General features: G+C 50.9%; 1 long non-coding RNA gene across 1 annotated transcript in view; it reads left to right on the top strand.

The window, feature by feature from the left end:
- The first annotated feature begins 6,526 nt into the window (after positions 1-6,526).
- LOC106631544 (uncharacterized) overlaps positions 6,527-27,549 on the top strand; it is a 41,241-nt gene continuing 20,218 nt past the window's right edge. Inside the window, exons 1-3 of the long non-coding RNA XR_008731555.1 lie at positions 6,527-10,032; positions 11,033-11,165; positions 11,294-11,450. This is a non-coding gene — a long non-coding RNA (uncharacterized LOC106631544). The remainder of the gene's footprint in view (positions 10,033-11,032; positions 11,166-11,293; positions 11,451-27,549) is intronic.

The following is a 27,549-nucleotide window of genomic DNA, read 5'->3' as shown; positions in this document are numbered from 1 at the left end:
AGTTGCCCTGTATACCTAAGATAGCGTTGTCATTTTTTGTTTAATTCTAAGTTGCATCCACATGTTCTGCCCCAAATCTTGAGAGGAAAAAAATCAGAATAGTGATGAAACCCACATTTTTCATTTAACTTTATTGAAGTTCCTTATTTTTTGTTGAGTTAGGATATATTTGACAGTAGTGATTGTCTGCTGTTTTCTCTCTGCTATTTTAATGGCTATGCCAGTTAACGAAAGCTAACAATCTTTAATGAAAATAAATACAAGTGCCAATCAAGGTTAAAATCTGTGTCTTAAATTAAGGTTTCTGCTTGATGCTTTAAATCCTGTTTGGAATTGGGGACTGAAGGGTGTTAAAGTGAACAGATTGATTGCACTGACTTAAGATGGGTTTGAAGAGTGGTTGGCTCAGAACACATGGATGTAGCTCCACGTCTGCTTGTGTCATTAAATGAAAAGGTAGGTGCAGTTTTTTGGTGGTTGGTTTGTTTGTTTTTTTTTTTTTCAGGGAAGTAATGGATGTCTGATAATTAATTGATTTCTGTTGAAACAAACAGTTGGAGTTAGCTGCTGATCATGTCACATTCATGCTGATACAGAAGAACTATTCATTATGGGGAAGAAATATCCTTTTGCCCATGAACTATATTTTAATAACAGTGCCTAATAGTCGCGTGAATATTTTTTTCTAATGTGATTAGGAAGCAATTTTCCAAACCTCATGCATCATGAGGCATCACGTAATGGGGAAAACTGAGTACTAATGATACTAAATCATGTAATACAGTTGCAGAAAACGAGTATAAACACAGGAGGCAAACATTCTGATGGAAAGAATTTCTGTGGTGGTAAAAATCTCATCCATTCAAACTGGGAATTACTAAACCCCTTAGTTTCAGACTGTCCTGAAGAGCATAAGGCATGGCAGAAGATGTTCAGATGTAACTTGGGACCTAGGAATGCATGCTTTGTAATAGCATTTCAGCACTTGAGTATTGATTAGGTCTCATTTTGTATCAAGCATGAAGTTTGCATTTCAGGAAAGGGAAATTATGTGGCGAAGCTGGCACAATAGTTACAGCCCTTGCTCAGTCTATTGGTCCTGCTCTCCTAAGAGTTCAAAACTCCTGATTTGTTTCCTCTTTTGTTGAAATGACAATTCTGAGGAGAGCTTTGAAAGTCTGGGTGAAATACAGAAATAAAGTGTCTGTCTCCTGGTTTCTGCCTGAAGATGGAAAAATCTTGTCCCAAGGAACGGACAGCTGGCTGGCAATCCAGTGAGTGGCCCTGCCACAACAGGGCTTCTGCGCTGAGGATTTCATCTTTCTGGGGATGATATGGGGGCTTGCTTGTCCTTTCTAGGTGGTGTGAAGATGAGCGTTTAGCAGATATTCTGGGATGCAAGGCTGCAGTGTTGGTGCTGTCTTCCCTGGACCGCTGCTGTGGTATGTCTGTGCAAGGGAGGTCCAGCTTGTGGGAAGACTGCTGAACTGTTCTTGCAGGGAATGGCTGGGATTAGTGTAGTGAGAAGTTTCTGGAGTGTTTAGCAAGGTTTGCCACCCCTCTGTTCTGAGGCTGACTTTCTCAAAGAAGTCTTAGGGTTTAATTTGCGCTGAAGTGCTTTGAGAGCTGTAAGGAGCGTGCAGCAGCACGTGTTCTGGGCTGGCCTGTCGCAGTGTCTCTGCATGCGGTTGTCCTCTGCTACCCAAGTGCTAAAGACCCTGGGGAGCATCCCAATAGACTTGCCTTGTAATGGATGTGAACAAGCTTAAATACTGGCTGTAGCCCTCATGAGGCATGCTGGTTCCTGTTTACTGTTTGATGTGACTAAAAGTATTAATCTGCAAAGTCTCTGAGCAGAGGGGTTTTCCCTTTCCATCAGAGAGCCTGACAGGTAGCTCCATCTCGATTACGGCTCAGCTTTTTGTTCTATCTGTCACGTTCCTGGGCCGAATGACAGTGGCAAGGTGCTTCTGGTGGGTGCATTTCCTACCTGTGCAATGGGGTTATAATTAATGGATACAGCGAGTCAATTGTGCAGAAGCACAAGCCCAGAAGAGGCAGTCATGTTCCTGCTCGTTCAGCCAACCAACTGTGCCTTGTTACATCACTTCCAATGTTGTTGTAGTTGTATATTTACTTAAATTTGGAGGCATTGCTATATTTCCTTTTTTTTGTTTATTTTGTAATTTATTATAGTGAGCATTTTTGCAGTTTCTGGATCTTTTTATTGCCAAATACCTTGTTGAATCAGCGTGGTGTCTCGGATGAAGAACAACGCAGTGTGTGGCCAGGCAGGTTCTGTGTACTTCGTTTATCATGGGATTGCAAGGTGTGATGCCTCTGACCAAGGAGGTCTCCTGGTCCTGTGTCTCTGTCTGTTGCTTGTGTCTTGCTGCAGGTTTCATTCCAGTGAACTGAGCATGCTTCTAAGGGGCTACCACCAGAATCACAAAAATGCAGTTACTTATCTGAAAGTGTTTGTTCAATTCTCGCCCCGCTGCCCCTGAGTTCTTTAGTGAACAGGTTTGTGTCTCGAATGCCTACCGGTGTACCTGCTGTGATGGGGTGCTGTGAAGGATGGCGAGGGCGAGTTGTGCCTGCTCAACCCAGCTGTCATCATCAGAGCATGAGGAAAGCCTCGCTCTTCTGCCAAGAACAGGGTTGTTACCTTTGCTTTTTCAGGATGAGCTGCCCTCTCTAGCTCCTGGCAAGACTCACGCGCTGGGGCTCTTGAGGTGCCACTTAGCACTCCAGCTAAATGCTCGAGTCTTTTGGGACGACGTTACAGAGGAAACTGGAAACACTACAGCATGGTGTCAGTGCTGCTCCTGCGCTATTAACCGGTTTAATGAGCCTCTTAAATTGTTTTGGGAAAGACCTCAGTCTCCTGCGTGACCTTATTGTCGCTGTTTACTGTCTTGTTACGTGGCTGGGCTGACCGAGCAGCGGTGGCACTGGAAACGGAGCAGCCTGCTGCGAGCACCGGATTGTGGTCCTTCCCTTCCCAGCTGTGCGGTGCCTGCACACGGACATGGGCATTCTGGAGGCAGAGGCTCCTCGGGCCCCATGACAGCAGAGGTGAGTAACCATGAAGCTGTTTGCATTAGTAAAAAGGGTTTCCTTTGCTCAGTGGATGGAGTTGATTAGTGCTGAGATCCTGCGTTCTCCCCCCGGTCTCTCAATCTGCACCTCGCTCAGGTGAACCTGCATGTTTAGTCTCCTCACCCCATGTACTTTGCTCACTGTGCTGCCATCCCCTCTCATTTCCAATTTCACACCGACATGGTCTTGACATATTTATAAATGAACTCTCTGATGTCAATCCACTAAAAAGCAACCTAATATGTTCTAGAGAAATATTTTTTTCTCCTCTGTCTCCTGTTGCTGTGGCAATCTCCTGCTGCTGAGTAGGATGGGTGGGAGAAGCCAGCCTCAGTGCAAAAGCATCCTGCTTCCTGACGTGGTCAGTGCTGTGAAGGGCATCCAGTGCCTGCTGCTGCCTGTCTTGGCAGTGATTTTACCCCTGTATTGTTTTTATATGCAAACCTTTAAGGTTTCTACCCAGAGAAGTAAATGAGAACATGCTTGATTACTCAGTTGGGGAGGTTGAGGCACAGGAGTGCAATCATCTGCCAGAGACTGAGCTGTGCCTGTTACTCAGCTAGAAATGCCCTCCTTCCTTAACTTAGCTTATATTCTGGACTTCAGGGCAACTTAATTTTCCTTAAGGTTTTGCTCCAGGGTTTCAGCTACGTCAGAACTTCATCTACACCTCTCAGCATATACTGCTTTCTTCAGCATTGCCCTCTCGTCTCTTCTCCATCCAGCTGGACAGGCTGAGGCTCAGTCCAGAGCAGGAGACTAAATGACTTCTGGAGAATGAGTTACATTTCATACATTTCAAATTGGCTACATTTTTTAGTTGACTGCAAGAAGCTTGTTGCAAATCCAAAGTAAAAACGTGTTAGCATAAACCATTGGAAGAGAGCATGTTTTCCTTTGCAGTAGGTGGAGAACGTGGGGATGGTCTGTTAATCAGATCTGCCAGTGATCAGCTGACAGATGGCAACTCACTGGAGATAATTAATTATGTGCTCGTGCAGGATGTTGAGTATGGAACGACAGTGTCTGTAAAGATTCTAGCAGAAGGGGTTTGTGTGAGACTGCTCGGAGAGATCCTGAGCCTGCTGGAAAGGAGGATCTCGTCCTCTGAGGTGGAATTTGCTAGCTAGAGACAAGTCCATCTTGCTGGGGGATGACAGGCTTTGTGCCTACCACCTTTGGCTCTCCCAGGGCATCACAGAACTCAAGGCTTGCAAAAGGAAGGAAGAAAAGCTAGCTGATGTCTGGGCTTTGATCTGTGGTGAAGTTTTCTGCCCCCAGCCTGGGGAGAGGCGGAATGTATTAAAAAAAGCAAATGCTTGTAGGTCTGGCCTGTTGAGAGCATTGAAGTAAGGAGTACATCCCTCAACTGAATTTTCTCCTTCAGAAAGTATAAGTTGCTGTGGGTGAGCAGCAGCAGAGTGATGTGGCTGATGGCTGGTGTCACTGAGGAGCTGAGCATCCTCTCTAGCTCTGTGCTGCCTGCAGGGCTGCCTGTTGTTTTGAGAGGAGGCATGGCAAGGGTCGTGTTTGCAGGCAGCACTCTCCCTCCCAGCACACCTCAAGCCCCGAGTGTGAGGGCAGAAGTCAAGCAACCTCTGTGGGGTTTTTTTGCAATGCTTTTCCATCTCAAAATCCTTCGTTCCAAAGGCAGCTGTCTCGACAGGGAGGGTGAAGCACAAGTAGACGTGGTGCTGGCAGGGTTAAGGATGATCGATGAGGGGGGGCCCCCCTCCTTTCCCAAGACTTTGAGGACTCTGTGTACATCTAAAGTCGGGGGAGAAAGGCATCGGTACCATGGATGTGTCAGGCTTGTTCCTGGCAGATAAGTTGATTTTATCGAGTGGCTTGGTGTGTAATTCTATGCAGCATATAGATGTTTGTCTGATGTTTCCTTGGAGGGAAAGCTTTTCGAAGCATCCAAAAAATTAAATTTTCTGTAATGCCGCATTCATTTGGGGAAAATGAATGTGAAGGTGCTGGAAAAATATCAGGCTTGTCTGGAACAAGGGTCCTGCAGAATAGAAGCAGCATTACTATATTAGAAGATGCTTCATTTAGAAGTAATGAAGTCCCCAGCCTCTGAGGGCCCCATTAATTGAACTGACAAGGTTACAAAGCCCACAAGGGGCATACTGGCCGCAGCTGGGAAGGCAGAGACACTTGCAGAGGGAGAGGGTCAGAATAGGTTATTTCTACTGTAAAATGACATCAGAAGGAGGTGAAAAATTGTTCCGAAATTACATTCTTCCACGTGCATTGTTCTAAGGAAGTCAGTAAGGCTGGTTGGTTTGCTTCTAGGTAAGAAAGGGGCTTGGGTCTGAGTTTGAATTTGAAAGGTGCTCAAGGAAATAAAACGTCCTCTGCTCTGTGAATTATCATGCAGGTTTACAGGACCACAGAAATGAATAACAAAAAAAAATAAAATTTCAGGAGACTTCCTGCAGCTTCCACATTCGTAAGGCTGCAAGTCAGCATACTTTCTGTCCTCGGAGAAAAACTCTTGCTAAGAAAGTGCCTCCTTGCAGAACCTGAAACTGTGGTTCCTTTACACCATGCTTTTTCTTTCCCCCCTCCCACCCCTTGCAGGGTGCAAGGACAGGGTATTTGAATGGAGATGTATTTTCTGCATGCAACACTGAGTGTGGAGTTCCTCTTAGTAACTTCATTTTGGTATTAAAATAATTTTCCAGATAACACAGTTTCTCTTCTGAAGGCTTCCAGGCTTTTACAGCAGTAATTATTCCATTTATGAGGAAATTGAGGCAGGGGATTGCGGTTGCTGCAGCCCGTGCTCAGCACTGCTGGCAGAAGCTTGCTGCTTCCCCCAACTTTCCAATAAGCAATAAAACTGCATCTGTTAATCACCCTTCCTTTTCAAAATCCACTTATTTCATCAACACTAACACAAAGTTGTGTAACAGGAGGGTGAGTGGATGTTGCTCACGTTGAGGTTTGGCCTTGTAAATACAGCCTGCTTGCTGGAGACCTGTTGCTGGTGTTAGGGGTCAGTATAAACAGTGTTTAGAGCTTGCTTTTTCAGGGGGAACTTTCTGTTTAGGGATTATTATTTTTTTTTTTTTTTTTACCCTTGGACCCCTTCTCTTCTGCCACAAACTTAACAATATCCTTTGTCATTCTCCAGGGAAGCTTTCAGACTCGCCACTGTGGTTTTGAATTGGCTTTAAATAAAAGGTGTTGTGCTTCTGAAGTGCCCTGCCCAAGGGCTCTAAGAGCGCTCCACATGCAATCCAAACAGCCAGCAGATGAAGCCATTAAATGTGAAGTGCCCATGCACGATTACCTGGCAGAAAGCTTCAGGAGAGTGGTTGTAGCTGAGTCCCACGGGAATAGGCTTTGTCTGAAAAACCACCCTCAGCAGGTGATAACTCTGTTGGAAAAAGTCAAGGTAGGTCTTGCTGATTCATCAAGGTGAGTGGTTTAGTCCTTCATTTCAGTGTAGTGCAAAAGAGGTAGGAACAAGCAGAAAAGATATTAGGGAGGCAGGAGGAAGAAGTTTTAAATGTGCTTCTGTGTTTTCTCCTTCTGCTAAGGCATTGTCTCCCTGCATGGTGGAGCTAAGCCACGTGTCTTAAAGCAGATACATAGCCCTGAGAAGTTGGATTCGATTTCTTCGGTTACATTTCCAGAGTTAAACCCGGTAAGTGTAACTCCTATACTGCCTCGAAGCTCCTCCACCCTTCCATCTCCTGACATCTCTTCAATTCTGAACACATAACTTCATTTTACCTCTTTGTACCACACCAGCTGGAGCAGCTTCTTCCAGGGTGGGAAGTCTTGTGTGCATGCTTCACTGAGCGAGCAGAGTGCTTGGAGATGAATGTGTGGTTCCCTCCTGTGGCTTAGAAGGCTATATCGGTATTTTTAGTTGTTTTTTTTTTCTTTCCCCATCTTACTGAGCTAGGAAGGGAAGATTATGGCACTTGATGATTTAATCAACATAATCTCCAGATAAAACATGCTCATGTTACACTATTGGGAGATATTAATTTATGCTGGTTTGCTTCTCCTAATGTAAATTAAATCATTAGTTTTAAGACCGGATTAGGTGCACGTGTCCCCTGCCTCTTAAAAAGGCAGTTCAGTAGTTCTTAAAAGCTTCTTGGCTTGGCATTTCTTGGGAGTCATCAAATCCCTTCAGCGCAGGTGTCGTGAGGAGTGGAGCCGAGATGCAGTGCTTAAAGGTACAACCACTAGCTCTGTGGTAGCTAAACGCCTCCACGCTGGCAGAGGCCCTGCTGATGCCTGGTGCCTCCTCCTTTACTCAAGTAGTGTTTTGCCAGCTCATTAATCCAGTGAGGAGGTTTTACCACAGGTCTGAGGAACCAACAGTTGCTCCTGTGCTCAAACCTGTATCTAGAGCATCTGCTGTCTGTTGATGGAGAGTTAAGCTGGTCGGTGTGTGGTGGAGACCTGGACAGAGCTTGGTGGTGTCCACATCCCTCTCCCGCTGGAGAGAATGCGGGGACATCGAGGATGGTGTGCTGACTTGTGCTTGGCAATACACCTGAGCAGAGCTGTGGGTGCTGGGTGATCTTGGAAATGCCATCAGCACGTCTGAACTGGCTGAAAATTCCCCAAAAATGTATAGGTGAAGCTCTTGAGTGCGCAACAGAAATGAAAAGTGAAATATCTTTACTGAGATGGGTGGGAGATGTCATAACTCTTTTCATACAGGCAGGGAAACTGAGGCATGGTTTCCCATCACGAAGGGCAGTAGCGGGGTGTGGGGGTAAATGCCTGATGCCAGTGGCCCCTCCTACAGCCAACTGGTTTAGAGCAGAGCGCTGAGCCGAGCCAGCGTTGGCTGCTCCTCTGTGGCTCCTTGTAGGAGCACCCAGTGGAGATGCAGGCTCCGAGCGTTGAGGTGCCCTGTCCGCTTGGGTGGCCAGCAGCTCTGGCAGGGAAGCCAGGCCCTGCTGCTGAGACAGACGGGGACGGCTCCTTGTGACCCAAAGGGGAGGAGAAATGACAGAGGCCCTAGCAGATTTCAGGGCTATTAAGGATGTGATAATGAGCCTTTGCATGCATCATTTTTCAGCACTTCACTCCCCCACCCCCAGTTCAGCCCGTGCATTAACACTCTCCGTCCCAGGAGGACAGTAAACACTCCGCTGCTGCTGTAACTCCATTTGTTATGCATCTGGGCATCAACAGGGCTGGTGCGTGCAGAGGAGGGGGCGAGGAGAGAAGGTGCCTTCCCAGAAAGCTGGCTTTGTTCTCCGTCAGCATAGAGATGCTCAAGGTACAGGTTTGACCAAAAGAGCAATTGCTGGTCCCCCAGACCTGGGTTGGAACCTTCTTGCTGAATTAATGAGCTGGTAAAATAATACCAGCGGGTAAAGGAGGAGGCAGAACGTAGAACTTGCTGCTGTGGGATGCTCTCTTGCAAGTCGTGGCCTTCAGGTTATGTGCTTGCGGAGGATCTCGTGTGAGATGGTCTCAGTGCAGCTGGGGAAGGGCTGTGCTCACTGTGCTGTTCCCTGCGTTTCCCTGGTGCTGCCTTCCTTGGTAGGGTCAGTCTTTTGGTCTGGTTCTGCATGGCCCGTCTCTTGGAGGGTGAAGTCTTCCCCCGCGTTGCTATGCCTCCCCGGGTCCTGCGGGCCGTGTGCCGTACGGTGGGTCCTGGCTGGTGGTGGATGTGCTGGGGGCTGCTCTGGACCAGCTGCTCTGAGCCTGGCACAGGCAGGAGCAGGCAGGCAGCGTTCTCCTGCAGCGCAGAGCCAGCTTGCTCCTGGGGTGGGGGAAATTCCTGATCACTCCTGTGAGCCAGTTAATATCTCCATGGAGGTCAAAACAGGGATGAATCCACGAGGTTATAAATTGTGTGTGTGTAGCTCTTCCTATTATGCTGCTAGATGGCGGTGCCTGTGCGAAGAGCCGGTCCTTCTTGCTTTCTGATTTCATTTTTCCTGTTGGAATATATAGAGGCTTTTTTCTGCCTGAATATTTAGAGGCAAGTGTCTCTCTCTCCGCATAGTAGGCTTGCAGGTGATTTATTGTGTGGTGCTCTAGCACTGGGATTAAATGTTAATGCAGGTGGGCTGATGCAGTCTGCTTTGAACTGGTCAGCTCCTGTAGGTCTGTAGGCATTTGGGCAATAAAACCAGCTGTGTGATACGGCCCTTTGGCACCCTGTAGATGTGCCTGTTGGTGCATTGAGAATTCTCCGTCTCCACCTTGCCACAGGCACCCTCAAGAGGCATCCTTGGGGCTGAACTCTTGACCTTTGGCTAGCTGTGATGGAGGACCCTCTGTTGCTGTGTAATTGTCAGTGTCCAGCTTCTCACGGGCTTAGTTTTAGAGCTGCGTGTTTCCCCTGGGCAATGCTCAGGCTGGGGATGCCTTGCAGAAGGCAGAGATCACCTCCCTGCTGCCATGCCGTGGGACAGACAGGCAGGTATCTTATCGGGACAGGAGACGAAAAGATCCCAAATTGGTATTTGTCGTTTCTGACAATATTCTGTCACGGACAGAGCAAGAGGGGAGCAATATTATTTTTGGTTGGATTGGGCTGTTTTTCCTCTCCTCTCTTACTGCAGCCGAGCCAACTAGACATGACATGCTGCCAAATGCTTGCTCAGGTTTGCTTTTGCCTTAGTGCAGGTTTTTTGCAAGGGGAAGAAGTGCTTTTTTTGTTGTAAAGAAAGTGTTTGTAGTCTGTCATGCTGGCAGAGACCTGGGGGAAAGCTGATATGCAAAATGTGTTTTGACTTGGTTTAATGTCTCTTTCAGGGTGCTGATGCCTCTCCTGTGTCTCCCTGCCAGTCATCCAAGGCTTGTCCTGCAGCTGTGGAGCATCAGGCAGGTCTGTGTTTGGGAGCAGGGACCTTGGTGTCACAGAGGGGTACCAGGAGAGCTCCAGACTCCAGTTCTCAGTCTATGGCATGGAGGAGGGAGCCAAAGCAAGTGGGTTTAAAAGCCGGAGCAGGAGAGGAGGGAATCCCTCCCTTCTAGGAGAGCAGGCATGCTGCTGGCAGCACTGGGAGATGTCAGACCCCACAAATGCTCAGCCATTCCCCCTTTCTACACCCATGCTGCTTCCTAACAGAGAGAGATATCAAATCAAAGATGGCAGGATTATTTACTGAGGTGTTTATTTGAAGTTGAATGGACAGGAATCACATTTCAAAATTGTAGAGAAAGAGCTTTTTAGCTCTCTTCCTTTGTACAAAATAGCAACCGCATCACCACGCACCACGGGGATGTCAGGGCGAATCTGTTTCACTGACAACAAGATTGTTCTGTCTAGACGGGGAAGCATTGCTGAACTGAGTGAGTCTGCAGAATAATTTAAAGCCAAAATACTTTGCAGACATTAAATTTAAAATACAAACTGGCTTGACAGAGATGATGCTTGATGGATAGTTTGTGTGTGGGTGGGATGGCGGCTGGCTTTGGACAGAGCTTGATGGCAGTGACTGACAGATGTCGCTCAGGGTGATCTGGTAGTGCTGACCTGTCACCTTTCCCAAACAAGTTCTTCTACCAGAGTGGGTCCATCGAGGCATCCTGGTGGCCCCATGGAGCTTGGTGTGTAGGGCTCCTTTGCAATATCTTGAATACATCTTTAATTTTGTTGTTCCTAGGCAGCCTGTCCAGCCCTCCCCAGCCTCTCAGTGCCTTGTCCCCGCTGTGCTGCCGACTCTGTTGCAGCCTGACCAGTGCTGAGGGATGCAGGAGCAGAAAGGGGTGTTTGGCGGGGGGGATATGAGGCTTGCATTTGCCATCTGCCTGGGGGGGCTGGCAGCCAGGGCTGTCTGAGACAGAGAGATGTGGTGGTGAGATTGCAGCCCAGCTGGCATAAGGAATTTACTCTCTTCTGGCAGAAAAAGAAAGCTGAAATATTAAAAGCATGGCTCAAAGGCTGGAATGTATATATTTATTTTTTTTTTTTCCCCTTTCTGAGGAGGGCTTCTGCTCAGCACTGCTTTGGTGTTGCTCAGAGAGACGGCAGCCAGTCGGAGCAGGAGGGATGCCAGCTGTCTGGAGGGAGCAGGGAGTGTGGCTTAAGTAAGGGAGGAAGAAGAAGCATGTCTCAGGTGGGCTGATCTCGGGGCTCAGGGTGAATGCTGACACTTCACCATAGCCTTTAGGACTTGTGCTTTAGTCTCATTTGGGTCCTGTTCAATGGCAGGAAATAATTCTTCTCTTGTCTCTGTCTCTATAGATGAGGGCAGTGCCCCTCTGAAGTAGGAGGACATCTTTATATTGACCGCTGTCCTTGGATTAGGGCGGCTGCAAGAAAGGAGGAGCAGAGTGCTCAGCCAAGGCATCTGTTGTCTCTCTTCGGTGAAGTCCTGCTGGCTCCCAACTTGCCATTTCTGGTGAGTCCAAGTGTCCCCAAGAGTACCTGATGACTTTCTGAAGCGGTGGTGGTATGAGGTTTCTCTTGGGGCCAAGCTATTCCATTTGCTTCTGCTGATGGCCTTACAGGCAGGCTGTCAGGGGAGAGCATTGCTGTCTGGCAGCAAGGCATACTGACAGAGATGTGCGATGTCCCAAACTCAGTAAAATTTGAGGCCTCCTATTTTTTTCTGCAAGCAGTCACCAGACTCGGTGTGCCTTCGTGCAGCAATTCAGCTGTCGGGTGGGAGCATCCCAAACGGGTACACTCGCAGGGAGTGCAAGAGGGATGGCTGTGAGATACGGCAGGGAGGGAGAGCTGAGGTCTGTGCCTTTGCCAAGTGAGGAGCTGAAGGGAACCGGTTCAGAGTGTTTAAAGCTTTTCCTACTGTTTCTTCCTTTGACATTTCTCTTCCATGCTCACTCTGTGTTCGCGCGTCTGGGCCAGATTCATCTTCCTTTCCCACGTTATCTCTGAAAGTTCAGCGTGGCGGGGAGTGGGCTTGGAGCAATCTTAACTTTACACCTCTGCAAACCCTGGCAGTGAGTGCTGCTTATTTCTGGTCAGGGATGTACCCGATGCAAGCCTGCTGGGGAGACAGTCACTTGCTCGGGCTCATGAAATGGGTAAGCAGCGTAATGGAGTTTGACCTCAACTCCGACTCCAGCTCTGCCTTGGCTCCTGCATTGTCCCTGGCAGGACAGGGTGGGGGCAGGCAGCAGAAGAGGGCCCTGATGTCGTACCCCCCCACTCCAGCCTTGCCTTCTGCATTCCCCTGCCTGCCTCCCCGCTGCTGCTGCTGCCTCGTGAAAGACCCTGTGATTAATTATACTGCTCCGCAGCCTCCGAGAATTTATTTAGAGTTTTATGTTTGCTGCTGCTGCTTATACAATGGCGAATCTGCCGCGGCTGCGTCCCGAGCAGGTGGCAGCTAATAGGTCAATAAAGTGAATTGCACCATTAGAGCTGTCGAGCTGGGCTGCCAGCAGCCAGGCAGGTAGAGGAGAAAGCTGTGGAGAAGTCAAGACAGATCTGCTTTAGCAGAAATGCATCTGGCTGTGCTGGCTTGCAGGAAATTGCTTGCTTCCCTGATAGCATCCACTGCTTTAGTAGATCAATTTTTCCACTATGGTTTGTTTAGTTTAATCTTTCTTCTCCCTACATCCCATGCTCTCCTAAAAATTAGCCTAATAGGACCTTTTCATCTCAGAGAGCTTTAGAAGTTATTTTCCTTAAAGATTTTCATTGTCTTTTCCTTGGAGTGTACAGAAAAGAGGGGCTGGGGGTGTTGTCAGCTGAAGGAAGTGGAGAACTTCAAACCACAGAGGAAGTCCCCCCCAAAAAATGCTGCCAAGAGCGTGCAGAATCAAGCCCAACCTGAAACAGCTCACCACCACCCAAGCAGATTAAGAAATCGCCTCTGCCTCTGAGTGTCTCGCTCTGTGCTGCTGTCAGGATGGGGGATGGCATGCCTTGAGCAGATAAAATAGTGCTCTACCTGCTTTTCAGAAGAAGAGAACGAGGCAAGTGTGAGTCCCTTGTCCTGCGCAAGGTCTGTGCTCTTGCCTGGAAGGGAGCAGGCTTGTTTGTACGTGCTGCTGATTCATATGCAGTGGGAATCTGTTCCTGATGGCCTGGTGCAGAGATGCCTACTTTGTACCGCTGCCCAGAAGGAAGGGAAGTAGGAGCTGTGTGTCTGTGTGGCCATGCCAGCAAACAGAACTGCATTCAGTTTGCTTTGTGCAGCGTTGTGAGCTGGGGCCGCGCACTGTGTCCTCATGGATAAAATGGGGCTGGAGTCAACAATTCTCCATTGAGAACATGCTCTGGGATGCTCTTGGGCCATGTCAGCGGGATGCAGAGCCTACGCAGGCAGTGGTATCACCTTGCAATGCTAAAGCTGCTACATCCTCCGGCTGATGTACTACCTATGTGCGAGGGAGTGTGTGCTGCCTTTGCGTGCTCTATATTCAGTGCCTCCAGCAGACTGCATCCTCGCTGGAAAGGCAGTTGATATCCTGGCTCCTCCTGTTTCCTCCCTGTTAGTGCCGTACTGTTAGGTTTTAATGTTTCTGCGGAGATGGTTTGTATAAACTGAATCAGGTTGTGTTTATTCTATAAAACTTTGTAGGTATCTTGCACTGGATGTCACCTCCTAGTTGCACGGTGACCAGTTCAGCTTAAGGAGTCCTCACCAATGCCATTCTCTTTATTGCTAGTCCTGCCTGATAAATCTGCTCCCTCCGATATGGCCAAGCCCAGCCCGTAAGCTACACACGTATGCTGGGTGTGCTGTTCAGGAGACAGCAGAGCTTACGCTCAGGAGCTGCTTGCAGGGTTCTCAACAACAGGCACTCAGAACAACCCCAAGGGATGCTTAAAAAGCATTGAATTAACAGAGCTGTCGTGCAGCCAGCCTTGGGCATCCCTGGGCTTTTTCAGCTCTTTGGGAACTAGGGTTCAAGTTCTCCTGCCCAGCCTGGAGGGGTAGAAATTTGCTCTTATGAGCCGAGGGCCCTTGTTGCCCTTTCCCTGACCCAAAGCTGTGTCATTCAGCTGCACATCAGGTGTTGCAAAACCCAGCATTGAAACGGTGACTTTTGATGGACTACAACTTTCCTGAGCGCAGGGTTGCTTTACTAAACTGTCCCACGTGAGCAAGGTTGTCAGATAGCCAGTGGCCTTTAGGATAGAGCAGGGGTACGTGTTCCCAGCACATGGTGCCCCCCATCCTGTCACCGGCAGAGCAGTGGCCTGTGGCATCTGAGCAGGACTAAGATGGGCTTGGAGGTTTGGTTCAGAGATCTTTGTCAGTGGTAGCATCTTCCCTGGAGCTCAAATGGCTGTGGGAGCCAGGAGCTCTCGTCTCACGGAGGCCAGCTGCCTGGCTGTGTGCTGTCTCTGACAAACAGCCTTTCTCCTTCCTCCTGCTGAATTGCTAGTAGTGCTTTGCCTCTCCATTTCAGGTGTGAGTGCCTTAAGGGGATGTCCCTGTGGTCTCTGAGCTCCTGGAGATGTAGATCACAGCTGGCTTCTTGTGGAGGCATGACAACTCCCTGGGCAGAAACAGTCTCCCCAAGCCCTGGCTCCACCATTTGCATGAGCTGGTTTCTATCTGGCCTGTATGGTGACCCTGCCAAACTGTGCAAAATCACCCGGGGACTGCAGGTACAGCCTTGTCTGTGGCTTCCTTCTGGGCAAGGGAGCTTGCTTTTGGCTTAGGGCATCTGATTGAGAAACAGGTCAGATACCAACGTCTGCAACTGCTGCGTCGGCTCTTGCTGAAAGACAGAAACAGTTGGAGAAAGGTCTCCCCCTTTGCCACCATCTCCAGGCAGAAGGGGCTTGGCAGGGGCAGGGGAGCCCTCTGGAGAGCAGGGGGTCCCAGAGCTCCTGGCTCTGGGGTCTGCTGCCATCCTGGCACTGGAAGAGCAGGGTTGGGCTCTGCCCCATCAGTGCCCTGTCCCCTCCCTGGGCCAGCGGTGGGGCTGCCGCAGGCGGGAGAAGGGCTTTGAGCAGGCATTGCAGAACACAGAAAGCTGCCTAACAGCTCCCTTCTGGGGCCACGGGACTCTGGCGGAGAAAGTGACTTTCATAGAGATAAAGGAGACTTCCTTTTGGGTCAAGTGCTCTGGAAATGAATGATTTGGAGATGAAAGCCTTTTTACTTGGGTAGTACAGATTCACTTTGCCTAGAGGGAAGTCTGCCTTGTGCTGGGATATTTTTCCCTCTGGGGCCATTGTGATTGCTTTTGAAGATGAATTTTCAACATACAAAGGAGAAAAAGAAAGCTGAGGGAAAGGAAGTGCTTTAAAAAGTATCAAGGGTTCTCATGGTCTGTTTTAATTTGTCAGCATGTCTTTCTTGCTTGTAACACCCTGTTGGGTGCAGGGCTTGTTCCTCCTCTTCCCTTTGTGACTTGCTCCTTCCCTCTGGCATCTTTGTCAATCCCAGTCTCTGGATTATTCCCCCCCCTCGCCTTTTTTTGTTTTTTGTTTTTTGGTTTTGTTTGGGTTTTTTTTTCCTTTCTAGGCCAACCTTCTTGCACCCAGGGCTGCTTGGCAGAGCAGCAGCAGCTCCTGTGTGCTGCACTAGGTGGGGATCACCTTGTGAGGTGGGCTGGGAGAGATGGCTGAGCCCCCTGAGGGTCTCAGCTAGCAGGGGGAGAGGAGAGACCCAGCCCTTGGCGTCGAGTCAGCAATATGTGTGCTGGGGATAAGCCTCCAAGTAACACAGCCCCGCTCTGGCTGGTCCCCGGGTATCTGAGAGCCAGCAGATCACTACCCTCCTCGTGACTGGTGGGAAGAGATGTGCATCCCTCCCACCCCCTTTGGATGCAGTGGGGTTTACCAGCCTGTCGGGCTCCGTGGTGTGGTACCCCTTGGTGCTGTGCTCAGGTGCTCCCCAAGCCAGACTGAACCGTCCCAGGGATGACTTGCTGTGCCCGAGCTGTACCCAGGGCAGAGACAGGAGAACAGCGAGGTGGAACTCTCTCTGGAAGAGGTATGGAATGGGCTCTTTTCCTATTAGTTTATCATCTGAGGGATCTCTTTTTGAAAACATGTTACGCCCCGTGGACTGGAGGTGTCCAAAGCCAATTCTGGCTTTGGTAAGACTGTGGGAAGCATCACAGTGTCTCACTTCTCTACTTTTTGCTGGTTTCTCCTCCCCTGCCCTGGAGGGATGAGGTGCATGCAGGGCTCTTCTCTGCTGCTGCTGCTTAGTGTGAAATGCTGTAAAACTCAAGCATTGATTTCTCAATCGAAGGTGTCTGTTTACTCCTTGGTCTGGGGCTTTAATGCCTGCAAATCCATCTTTCACTCCCCAGCGGTTTGCTCTAAGATTTTTAAATCGACTGTTGTGCTTCAGAGCTTTGGGAAGGGAACAAATTCAGTCAAGCTAATGTTGCTGGTGCTGGCTTGCTGGTGGGTTTTGAACAAGACAGAAACCAGACAGAGCCCGTGGGGGCTCTTGAGTCTCAGGTGAGACCTTTGCCTGTGCCTAGCTGTGGGGACAGCACTGGTCTGTGGGGCTTTGGAAAGCTGTGAGTCTTCCTTCTGTCCAACAGTGAACCTGGTTCAGCAGGTCTATGGTCTCCAGGCTTTGTGGATTGTAAGCTGAAGTTGCTGTATGTCCTGTCAACAGATGCTAGAAAAACCTGAAGGCTTCCTTTTTTTAAAAACAAAACAACCCCCCCCCAAAAAAACCAAAAAAGTAACACCGTGTTCCCATCTGTGCTTCCCATGTTCTCACAGCAATTGCAACGTTTGCACCCTGTTTTCAAAGCTTTGTACTCTGCTGCTCTTCAGGTGCTGTGTATCTGATGCTCGCAGCTGATGATTGTTGCTGAAATGCAGCTGCTTCTGTGGAGAAGCACAACAGCTTGGGGTAGAAAGGATTGCTGAAGCCCACGACTGCTCTCCTGCAGAGATTGCTGGTGGTGACCTGAGCTGGGAGAGTTGGCTGCAGCTCCTGCCGTCTTCATCATCTCGGGTGGATTGCTGCTGCTGTTTTAACCTCAGCTTCCCCCTTGCTAAAGGAGGGTGAATGTGATGGAAAGCCCTTTCCCGAAGGCTGGAGCCAGGGTTGGTTTGCAGCCCCGGGAGGTGCAGGCAGAGGTTAGAGGAGCGAAGGGGAGGGCTGCTGAAATGCAGGTGACTCCTGGCGCTAACTGTATGCAGCAGATTTATCTGGAAGGAGCTGAAGGAAGCGTATCAAGGATGTCTCAGCTATTCAAGTGAGAAATCAAATTAAACTTTGCATCAAATAGTAGAGCTGCTCTGTGCTAGAAGTTATGTCAAATTCATTAAAGGTTTCTACACACCAGCCCCCCAGGAGTCAGAGGAGAGAAAAACCAGTGCTGTGTGGCAAGGGGCTGTGTTTGCCTGCTCACCTGGATGTGCTAATGATGTGGGTAGAGGAAGAGGGAATTCTTGCTTTAACCTTCAAGAGACCTGTGTGTGGAGCAGGGAGGGACACCCGACTGCCCAGCAGCGCTAGTTCTGTGTGCACTGACAGCAAGCTGGGGATGTGTGTTCATCAGCCTGCACCGAGGGATGCTAGGTGAGGACTGGGGACAGGAGATCCAGTGAACTGGAGGTGAGGAAAACATTCCGGTCCCAGTTACCTGTCTCCTGATCTCTTATTGACAAGCTGGGAGATGGAGTCCCTTGGGACACACGCTGGGGTGTCTGGGAGGCGGATGGGAGCGATCTGAAGGAGATAAAAATATCAGTATCACAGAAGTATGCAGACTCGCTTCTTATCAGGCACGAGTCCACTCTTACTCCAGGCAAGGAAAAGATCTGGACAACACATTGCTCCCTCTGTGGGGACAGATTGCTCGGAGGCTGGCTGGAGCACACACTTGGCATGAGAGCACCGGCAGCCAGGAGGAAGCTGTGAGCGTGGTGGCAGGGGAGTCGTCTGCCGGGAATCTGCGATGCCACAGGATTTTGGCTGCCAACTGCTTTCCCTGCACAGCACACCAGAGGCTCGGAGAGCTCCCAGGTGACCAAGGCACGTCCATACCTGCCTCTCAGGAGTGGTGGGGCATGCTGAAGAGCTGGAAGCCATCGGGAGGAGAGGAACACTGAGATTCATCCACTGCAAATGCTGAATGCCAAAGTTTTCTCTGCCTCATGTGCTAAAGCCCAGGCTTGACTAATGCTATCTGATTTGATTTTTTTCATCCCTGATGCATGTAGTGCCTTGCCTTTAGAAGCACTCAAGCGCTAGCTTGATATTTAAAAGCCATTTGCAATACTGCTGCTCTGCTGGCAGGAGAAATTAGTCTGACCCAGAGATGTACATATCCTGGTGTTGGAGCAGGGGAGCCTGTTAACATGCGGGGGTGGAGGGGAGTCTCCTCAGGTGTTCTGCCTATTGCTAGGTCTGGATTAGGGCGCTCTACCCAAGAAAATGGCTTTCTTCCCTCCTTTTCTGTTGACTTGTAAGAGTTTTTAGGAACTTAAGATGCTAAACCTCAGTTAAGCAACACTTAGTAATTTCTGAGATGTAATTTATTTACAGTGCTCCCATTCACAGTGCTGTTAATTGCTGTAGTTTGCTTTCTAGCCTAGGATTTGAGAAACTGGAAAAGCCTGTGAACATGACTGCCAGGCAGGCAGGGCTGGCTCCCACCTGGGGATATGAGGTCGTTGCTGGGGAGCTGACCATGACCCAGGCACCCTAGCTTTTGCTCCAACCAGTCCCTGTCCTGGGGCATGGGAACAGGCTAAGGAGCAGGAATGCCTGTCCTTTCTTCGTGGCTGTATGAGCCAACCTTCCTGCGGTGTCTTTTGCTATCTCTGCTGTTCAGCTTGGTTCATTTGCTCCCGGTGTGATACGGGTATCCTCATCCTGCTCCGGTCTTGTTGCAAGGTTGAATGAGCTGCCTCTCTGTAGATCTGGAGGCAGAGGTGCAGAAAATCAGTGGGGCCAAGAGAAAATGAGGTACTACATGCTTGTCCTTAAGCTGCCAGCACCAGGGATGGCATCTTTGCGGTGTGATGGCTGAAAGTTTGTTTTGGTTTTTTTTTGTCTGGCATAGACTGTTGCTCAGAGATGCAGGGATGTTGTACTGAAGCTTTGCTGACATGTGAAGCCCTTGTCTAATTCCTCCAAAGCAGGCTCTGCCATCTACCTGTGAGATACCAGCTTGTCCAGGATGAGGTGGGATGTGGGGCAGAGCTGCCCTCCAGTTCTGTGGTCCAGGAAACAGGGAAGACTTGAACAGCTGTGATCCCTCATCCTATTTTATTTCCGCTTCTGAGAACCTGTGGCTGCTGGGGCTGGGTTCTGGCAAGGGGAGAGGAGCAGCCTCCTGTGTTTTGGGGATGGAGAAGCTCTCCCTTCTCCTGTCCATGAGCCGGTGGACTCCATCTTACTGTCTAGACTGGCAGCATCTTTAGGAGAGTCTCCCAGATGGCTTATTGGGGAAAGAAGTTAGAGACTGATCGAAGTACCTCATCCAGTGTCAAACCACTGGCTTCACCTTGTTGTGCTTTCCAAGGACCGTTTGAAAAGGGCAGAATAGAGTGGCTCCCCTTCCCCTCGCACAGGGCTGGGGGACTGCTGGGGGCGAGTGAGTTTGTGTAGGACCTGTGATGAGGTCCTTGTCGTGGTTTGGCTTCAGAGGCACTGCTGTGACCCTGACCTTTCATGCAGGCTTAGACAAATCATGGCAAAGTGGCCCTGCCTTATCTTCTGGAAGGCCCTATCTCCCTGACTGGTACCCATCTCGGCCTGCTAATGGAGCAGTGTGTTCTACACAGTGGATTTAGCCATCAGCCATCATCTCCAGTTGAGCTTGATCTATAACGCCTGTTTGTAGGCACGGGAAGCGTTCAGCACTCCCAGGAGCTGGTGGTGTGTGAAGTCTGGATTTATTAGCCATCTGGAATGCTGCTGGGCCATTTGTTACCGAGGATCTTGCAGGAAGAGCCTCTGCTACAGTGAACTCTGTGCTGTAAGGAGAGTCAGGATAACTTCTGGGAACTCGTGGCAGGGAGTCTTGGCTTTTCAAGTGCCTACAACCAGCAAGTTTGAACCACTGCCCGCCTGCTGTGATGTTCCTTTTGAACATCCTGGTCCAGGCATCCATGGAGAAGCGTGACTCACTTCTTCCTAGGCTGAGCGTGCCAAGATGCTGCTGGAGGGGCTTCTGGTTTTGCTTCTTAAGCCTGACCTCTTCCTTGTGCATTTGGCGATGCCTCGTGAGCAGGGGCTGTGGGGAATGTGCCTTCTCTCTCCATGGCTGACCTGCAGAGCAGGAATCTGGCCCTGGAGCATCCCCTGCCCTTTGCAGGGCTTGTGTTCAGACACTGAGCTGGGCAGCTCCAAAAAATAACATGCAAATGAAATGCAAAGCTGAGGGGTAAGGGCGCTGCTGACTTCTTTGCTGCTGAACTCTGCTGCCTGCAGGAGAATTGTATTCTGGCTGTTGCTTATGTTGTTCTTCCCTGATTAGCCTGGGCAATGCACTGGCAAGATAAAGGCAGGCCATCTCCTCTGCTTGCGCTGAGATCTTATTATGCATTTCCATGAAGTGAAAGGGGAGGGAGGGAGCAACCCAAGTCTCCCAGAACCTTGCCAGCTCTCGGGGAAGCAGGGCTGGTCTTCAGCAGGCGGGTGGGCTGAGGAGGGGTTACCCAGGCGCTAGGAAGCGGAGTTAATGACTCTGAGCCAGGGCACCGGCTTTCTGCTGCCTCCTGGACCGTGTGGGCAGCTGCAGAGCAAGGGCTGTGGATGCAGATGAGTTGGCAGGGAGATCAGGTTGGATGGCAGGGTCTAGCAGGTGGGTGGAGAGCGGGGAGTTTTTCTCCCTTTTCTCCTTGGTTTGAGGAGTCCTCTGTGTGCACAAGCCACGCGGAGCATGCTCTCCTGTGAAAACGGGTGACAGTGGGTGGTAGTGAAAGTGGATGGTCCTATGGGCCAAGGGGTGACAGGGGGAAGTGTCTGTGCTCCCAGGCTCCAAGGTTGCTTGCAGACAACCTTGGAAATGGCTAGATAAGGTCTTTATCATTTCTTGGTTACGGACCTACCCAGCACTCCCTCTCCACCATCCCCGTTCTGCAGAGCTGCACAGTCCCAGCCTCACCTGATCCCAAAGCCCTCAGCTGAGTTAGATGTCCTGACCACAGTCCCTTGTCCTGTCTCCCAGGCCTGAGAGCTGCTTTCAGCCTGCAGGACCCTCTGAAATCACCCAGGAGTAAAGTGCACGTAACCTGAGTCAAGAGTTGGTTTCCTTTCCAGGGCTGAGAGTTGTGCCGCCTGTTCCAGTGCGGGGAAGTTTCCCTGATCATGGACCGCAGTTCTCCTGCTTCATAACACAGTGGTGGAGAGCCCAGCTTTAAATATGGAGAGTTAATGAAAAAGCTCCTCTGAAAACCATTGCACTTTGCAGAAACAAGTGCCTGTGTTGTTCGGGTTGTTTTTAAAACCTCTAACTGCTGTGTTCTTCAGCAGCTTAAGCTTCGTGCATAATAAACCCCTGAAATGAAGTCAGGCTCTTAGGATAGCGTGAGGTTGGAATAAACTGAAAGGAGAGCAGCAAAAGGACTGGTTCCTAACAGTGCTGAGCCATCTCCTGCGATGGGTCTCCTTCCCTGGGGAGCCAGGCTGGTGGGAGGTCTGGGCTTTGCTGAGGAGCGAGGGCTGGGTGTGGGACTGGACCTGTACAGCCACCTCCCCACGGCCTCATTGCAGGCTTAGTCATGGTGAGCGTCAGTCTGGTCAGAAATGATTATGACTGCCCAGAAATCATTAGCACTGTGCCACGAGTACAAGTCCATCCCTTCTGCTTTTCTGCTGCTGGACATATGGGCGCATGGGGAAGCAGATTTCCCATGTAGGGATGATCCCTGTGGAGCTCACGGGGGTGTGCAGGTCTGGGGTTTAAGCCTGAGCCTGAGCTGTGCTGGCTGGTGGCCGTGCTTCATCGCGAGGAAATGAGGGCGTCGCTGGTGCAGGGATGTTTGTGGGAAGCCACAGAGGCGAGGGTTGCCCAGGTCGGGACAGAGGAGCTGCGAGATGTCCCAGGAGAACAAGCGCTGCCATGGCTGCTAGCCCGTGTCAGCTGGCGATGGGAACCTGAGGGTGGCTTCAGGAGGTGGCAGGGTTCCCCCAGCACCCTGTGGTGTTGACCTCAGGCACCAGGAGTAGCAGGAGGCTGTGAGTGCTGGAGCTGCGTCTCTGCCCTCGGGTGTAGCGCTGAGTCCCGACAAACTGTCGGCTGGAGGGTGCCTGGTGACTCCTGCCCCCTGATTAACACAAGGGGAAACAAGGATGACTGGTGACAGGTGGCATTTCCTCAGGGCTCCGTACTGGGCGCGGTGCTGCTCAGCACCCTTGTTGGTGACATGGGTGCTGGGACTGAGCGCCCCCTCAGCAGGTTTGCTGGTGACACCAGCCTGCGCGGTGCGTCAGCGTGCTGGAGGGAAGGGACTGTGACAGGCTTGAGAGGTGGGCCCGTGTGAACCTCGTGATGTTCAACAAGGCCAAGTGCAAGGTCCTGCACGTGGGTCAGGGCAATCCCAAGCACAAGTACAGGCTGGCTAGAAGACAGACTGAGAGCAGCCCTGAGGAGGACTTGGGGATGCTGGTGGACGAGAAGCTCACCACGACCCGGCAATGTGCACTCGCAGCCCAGAAAGCCAACCATACCCTGGGCTGCATCACCAGCAGCGTGGCCGGCAGGGTGAGGGAGGGGGCTCTGCCCCTCTGCTCCGCTCCGGTGAGACCCCCCCTGCAGCCCTGCGTCCAGCTCTGGGGCCCAGCGTAAGAAGGACATGGACCTGCTGGAGCGAGTCCAGAGGAGGGACACAGAGATGATCGAGGGCTGGAGCACCTCTCCTGTGAGGGCAGGCTGAGAGCTGGGGTTGTTCAGCCTGGAGAAGGGAAGGCTCCAGGAGAACTTCCAGTGCCTAAAGGGGCCAACCAAAAAGCTGGAGAGGGCCTTCTTGCAAGGGTCTGTATCGACAGGACAAGGTGGAATGGTTTTAAACTGAAAGAGGGGAGATTTAGATTAGATACTAGACAGAAATTCTTCCCTGTGAGGGCGGTGAGGCGCTGGCCCAGGTTGCCCAGGGCGGCTGTGGGTGCCCCATCCCTGGGGGTGCTCAGGGCCAGGCTGGACGGGGCTTGGAGCAACCTGGTCTGGTGGAAGGTGTCCCTGCCCGGGGCAGGGGGGTGGGACTAGGTGATCTTTAAGGTCCCTTCCAACCCAAACTGTTCTATGATTCTGTGACCGCCTTCTCCCTGTGCTGGGAAGGTGTGAACTGCAGCACTTGGATGGCTCTGCTCTCCATCACACGGGCTCTGCCTGGCTGGGCTGCAGGTGGCCTGGCTGGGAGCTGAACTGCCTTGGAAGATGCTGCTCTGTCCTGTCTGACCTGGGCTCCAAGGTGAGACACAAGCGCACGTGTCAAGCAGTACCCGCTGCTGCTAAATCCCTGCCTTCTCCTTGTCCCCTGTCACAGAGCGCTGAACCAAGCCGTGGTTCTCATGGAACTCATCCAAGATGGATGAACCAAGCCATGAGGGTGTTGCAAAGCTGGGACACCCGCTGTGCTTTTGGGCAGTGGCGCTAGCTGAAACTGCGTCACGTGCTGGAGAAACCTGGGTTCCTGATGGAAGCGGGCTGTAGGTAAATGGCTTTTGTTGGCTTGTTAGATATATAATTCATGTTCTTATGCACATCGGGGGTGCATGAAGCCAGATCTGAATGGTTTATTCATCAGCGGTGCTTGGTTCCCTCATGCAGTGTCCCTTCCCTCCCCGTGGTGTGTCTCTGCAGCGAGGTGGGGGTGCCTGTTAGCTTTGCTGTCTGGCCGGCTCTGGTGCCTGTCTCCCTGTGAGCTGTGCTGGGAGATAGAAGGGATGCAAGGCTGGGGATGTTTGCTCCCCCAGCAGACCCAGGGGGATGTCCCTGGCCTCCAGCCCAGCCCTTGGCATCGCAGGAATGGCCAAGGCAGACCCTTCCCCAGCCACGTCCTTGGCAGTAGCCAAGGCATGGCCCCAAATATCCCCTCTCTCCTCGGCACTAATCCCATTCATATGCTGTCCTCCACTTCTCCCCGGTGAGGCTGCAGGCACAAGAGACCTGCTGCTTCATTTAGGACTGAATTGATTAGCTCTTGCCCTCGGGAGCAGCTCGCTCGGCTTGCACTCGAGATAAGCGAGGCCGTGTCCTCCTGGCTGTGGGACTCCTCAGCACCTGGCAGAGCTGTGATTAGCCTCTATTTATGCAGGCTGTTAAGCAAACACCTGCAAGGCTCAGGGACAGAGAAGTCAAGTCATCTTTGCAAGCAAATAGTCATGTTGCGTTAAACTGAGAACACTGTCCCTTTTTTTCCTTTTATTCTTTTTCTTTTTTTTCTTTTTTTTTTTTTTTTTGTGGTGCCTCTTAGAGCCTGAGATATCTTAAGTCCCTGTGAAATCTGTAGGGCTACAAACCAGAGAGGATTGCTGCAAGCAGCAGTGACACTAATATCGTGTGATATTCTCGCAGCGCTGGGCTGATTGCTGGGGGCACGGCGTGGTTGTGACTTCTGGGGTTGCTGCTATAGCTGACAATTTCTAAACTTGTTCTGCTCTTATTGCTTTCTCCTCTGTTTGCGATTCTCTGTAGCTCACCCCTAATCTCCTGCAATAGACCCGCCCATACAGCCCGTGGTGCGATGGGTAGCGTCAGAGGGGCACCGCGATGTTGAGATCTATCTGAGTGTTAATAAAAGGGCTTAATGCTGAGAAAAGGAAATCCTGCTCTTCCAGAGACCTTGCCAGAGCATCTCATCTAATTAACCTCAGAGGTGATCATTTACAGCAGTGTGGTGTGCCAGCAAAGAGCCCCAAAAGAGTCTCTGTCCCAGTGCAGCTCGAAGGCAGGTGGCTTTCCCTCTTGGAAAGCCAGAGCAGACCTGTACCGCAGGAGGGCTGGAGCAGTAGGCAGCTGAAGTAGCATCCCAAATTGCAGGGATGTTGTTGCATATGGACACATATGCTTTGTCCCAGTGGGATCCCTGATCCCTGGAGCAGACTGAAGGGGTTGGGGTGTGAATAGCAGCGCCTTGGCAGGAGACCTGCCTCATCTGCCACCCTCAGGGTGGTGTACACATGTGCGTGGGAGGGGGATGGATTTCTTCCTCGCTGGGCACTTCCTTCCAGTCCTAAGGAAATTCCTTCAATGAAAAAGCCTTTGCTTGCTTCTTCACAGGTAACTGGAGAAATCCCATCCTCCCAGATAAAGAACATGTCAGTGCTGTTGTTGCCCACCACTGTAACACATCCCCTTCCTTCTGGCCACGGGAAGGTGAGATCTGCAGCAGCCAGCAACCTGCCGGTCTCTCCTCCATTCCCCACCCCACCATGCCCCAGGGTGTTCTTTCCAGTCTGTGTTTTTGCAGTCGGTTTGCCAAGTCCTTTTCATGGTGGTGGTGGGTGGGGATGGGGAACCAACCAGTAAGTAGCTCTGCAGCATACTACAGATAGAAGCAACTGGCAGCAGAGCTCAAGCCTTCAGCTCCACGGCCCCTTGAGCAAATAGCCCGGCAGAGTGGAGGCAGCAGATGCCCATCCTCGCTGCGGGCATCTCCTCTGGGAAAACAAGACTGCCTCCCAGGGGAGCTGTGAAGACCTTGGGACAGCTAAGGGGGTAGAAGTTGGAGTCCCGTGGGGTGAATTTGGGGTTTAGAGAATTGCTTGCCCCTTAAATTGCTTAAATTGAGTATTTGGTCTCATATTTTTTCTAAGGCACTGAGCTTTCTCTTGGCCTCGAGGGAAACATGCTGCTGTTGGATCTGTTTTTCTCCCAAAGTCTCACAGCAATCCTGCCTATAATTTGGGGTCTTTTACGTAACCAAAAATAGCTGCAGTGTTTGTAGCTCTGCAGTAAGCTGTTTATTACTCTTATTGTGCTTGTGTTTAGGTTATTTGTAGACACATATGTTCCTAAAATTCCTGTCTCTTTCAACAGTACTTCCAACGCTGTTCCTGGGCACAGTTCCTCCTTCCCTGTTCTCCCTCCCTCCTGGGAATAGTGAACAAACCCACAGTGCCTTGCCTTTGCCTTCCCTGCTCAGCTTGGTGGCTGAGCTCTGTCTCCATTCTGGCTGCCACTGGAGTATCCAGTGTCTCGGTTTGGCTGCCACTTTACTCTTCAGTTAATTACCCCTTCCTCGCTGAGGACTTCGCTCAGCTGGTTGGAAGTGCAGGTCAGGGCTTTCAGCTGTGATTTTTTTTTTTTTTTTCTTCAGTGTCCTTATCTTACTCTCCTAATGATGCTTCCTTGTGTTTCACAAGAAGTCGGAGGCAGGTACCGTAGTCCTGTGGGAAAGAGGGAAGAGGTGAAGGGTGCACGCTGATCCTCAGTTGTGCCACTTCTGTGAAGTTGCCTTTTGCTGGTGTGAAATCCTCTCCCGGCTGGGGTGTGAAGATGTGGGGTGGAGGGGAGCCTGGATGTTGGCGGTGTAGATGTACCTTGTGCTGCTCCAGCTTCTTGCCATGCAGTGCTGTCAGAGCTGGAGCGTAGCTGTCGCAACTGTGATGACAGGAGCATGACTACAGTTTGAACAAGATGGAAGAGGACCTAAAACTTTCCCTGATTCTTGAATCCCAAGACTCAATTTGCTGCCCCTCTGCAGCGCTGGGATTTTCTGGTCTTGGCAGGCTTTTGTCCATCTGAGTGGTCCTTTGCAGCTCCTGTACTGTCACCCCAAGCCTCAGCAGCCATTTCAGCAGCGATCCAGGTTCTTCTTGTACATGGGGTCAACAAAAGGGTTGCATGCTCTTCCTCGGTGTTCTGCTGGGGTCTTGTTTCCCAGCCAGGGCCAGGGGATGCAGGCAGGGAGCCTGGCTGTGCTCTGGGTGCTGTCCTACCGGGAGCAGATCCCTGCAGCGGTGGTGGTGAGGCTCAGCATGGCAGCAGCTTGGGTGGAAGTGGGGTTTGGGTGAGTTGTGGGGGAGGATAGGATCTCTCGGCCATCAGTTAGGAAGGTGAGGCTGCCAGAGCAAATATTTGCTGTGCATGTGCATCTCCAGCCTCCCTCGTGCTGCAGTGAGGAGCAAAGTCGCTTGTGTTTACCAGGACGTGAAGAAAAGACCTAGCTGTACACCATGGCTGAACCAAGCACAGTGGTGAGCCTGGGATCAGCGGGCTGATGTACCCAGAGAGGGCAGTTCCCGGGAGACGCACAGCTCTGGGTGCCTTCGCTGTCCCACTGATGCTGTGGGGCGGGATGCAGGCATAACCTGGCCCCATAGGCAGGGCTGGTGTGGCCACCTCCAGATCGTGTCCATGGCGTTTAGGAGAGTGAGTGAACACGGAGCGATGGGGAAAGTTCAGCTGTCCCTGCTCTGCCTTGGGATTCATGTGTGGTTTGCTTCAGAGAGCAGGATCTGGTCCCATGCCTGCTAATGGCTTGGAACGTCTGTTCTGCAGAGAGCTGTCAGGGTAGGGAGCAGGCTCGGCTCCGTAGGAGGAAAGACTTCAAACAGCAATTAGCTAACGTTGCCATTTCCAGAGAAACAGCTCTTGGTGTGCCGGACAATGGGCTGCAGGAGGCAAACAGGTTAAAAG

This window comes from Falco cherrug, chromosome 1, assembly GCF_023634085.1.
Source record: "Falco cherrug isolate bFalChe1 chromosome 1, bFalChe1.pri, whole genome shotgun sequence".
In the NCBI taxonomy this organism is placed as follows: Eukaryota; Metazoa; Chordata; class Aves; order Falconiformes; family Falconidae; genus Falco; species Falco cherrug.
The sequence above is the reverse complement of the archived record's forward strand: the minus strand, read 5'-3'. Positions and strand labels throughout refer to the sequence as shown.